At 37.2% G+C, this 1,464-nt stretch overlaps 1 protein-coding gene across 5 annotated transcripts in view; it reads left to right on the top strand.

Annotated features, from left to right (window-relative positions):
* The window catches only part of LOC107676863 (1-acyl-sn-glycerol-3-phosphate acyltransferase gamma-like), a 32,503-nt gene that overhangs the window by 18,302 nt on the left and 12,737 nt on the right, over positions 1-1,464 (top strand). For all 5 annotated transcript variants that reach the window (XM_016471569.1, XM_016471573.1, XM_016471570.1 and 2 more), the window contains one exon: positions 1,122-1,180. The gene's annotated coding sequence lies outside the window, so the exon portion shown is untranslated. The remainder of the gene's footprint in view (positions 1-1,121; positions 1,181-1,464) is intronic.

Below are 1,464 nucleotides of genomic sequence, written 5' to 3'. Positions count from 1 at the left end.
GGATCTGTGCCTTTGTGCATACGGACATCTGACTGCTAAGTAGTGATTGTGTTTTTCAGCAATAGCGTGCACCCTTAATTTACAGAGAAAAGAAGGTCAGGGAAAAATCTGTAGATGGAAAAATCTCCATACAAGTTCTTTGTGCATTTTTCTTTTTTTCTACTTTTCACTTTTTGTTAGAAAATGTTTATTTACTATTTATTCAGGTTTTTTAAGATATCTAATATTTTGATACTTAATTTCCATGATCTAAATATTCTTAAAAATTAAAAGTTTGTTGTCATTTGGAAGTGTGTAGGCCTTCTTACATTATTATGCTGTTACATTATGATTATATATTCAGTGGCATAAAATGGTCTTTAAAATGACAATAATATCGCTTATCGCAATTATTTCTCAGGCAATATATCGCACAACAAAAAGTTGTTATCGTGACAGGCCTAATCCTGAGTATCAGATTAAACTGCAAGGAAGCACTGAGCTTCAGTCCTCTCTTTGCATTTGGTTTAGCAGTGCTTTAAAAGATTATTTGGCAAATAAATTTGCTGAAGCACTCATTTTGTTAGAGTTTTAATCCAGTCTTTCACTTGCAGTTGTTGTCTTGTTATCGGATTAAGTGGTGCTGGGAGATTAAAGTCTGGTAAGCTTTCAAAATCAATTTGAAACGAGAGACCTTCAGATCCAATGAGAGTGTTTGTGTGATACTGTGTCTTTCAGAGTAGGATTTTTGTGCATGACAAGTCATGTTGAGGTGCTGCCATATAATAATGGAGCGAGATACGCAGTTGGGGGGAAAGGGGTTGCGAAAATGAGGCAGTCAATGCATGCAAGAGAGAGAGGGAAATTGGAGGTGTTTGGGGTTCCTCCAACTGGGTGAGAGGGTGTGTGTTTGTGCACGGCATGTGTGTAGTGCAGCTGTATGTGTGTGTGCTGTTCTGGTGCATGTCGAATTTTTGGTGCCTAAGGGTCATGAACTCGTGACTACTTTACAGTGGATTTGTGTATCTTGGAACAAGATGTGGAAGTAAAAATACAGGACTAAATGTGTTGCTGGTGACGGTTGCGTTTATGGCTTGGGCCGTCATGAATTCTCTAAAGGCACTCTGTCTCTTTTCTCTTAGGTCGGTGGTACTAAGTGAAGGGCTGTGTAAAAGAGGGTTGTAGAGACGAACCCGCTGTGGTGAGTTAAACTTTCATGATATTAAGTTTGATAACTGAAATTATATGTTGGAACATATTAACATGAACATCAGACGGCAACAGAATCCGTGTATCATTTGATCATTCGTTTTTTGATTTAATATTGAAAGTAGAAAAATGAGAAAATGGCTCCTTTTTCGTTTTTTTTCCAAAAAATGAAAAACAAGAATTCAGCTTAAATTTTCGTTTTTCGTTCATGGGTGGAAAAATGAATAAACAGCTTGAATATTCGATTTCTACATGTGGGCGGGAATTAAACGCCCC

Source organism: Sinocyclocheilus anshuiensis, unplaced genomic scaffold, assembly GCF_001515605.1.
Source record: "Sinocyclocheilus anshuiensis isolate Anshui unplaced genomic scaffold, SAMN03320099.WGS_v1.1 scaffold2166, whole genome shotgun sequence".
NCBI lineage: Eukaryota > Metazoa > Chordata > Actinopteri > Cypriniformes > Cyprinidae > Sinocyclocheilus > Sinocyclocheilus anshuiensis.
The sequence above is the reverse complement of the archived record's forward strand: the minus strand, read 5'-3'. Positions and strand labels throughout refer to the sequence as shown.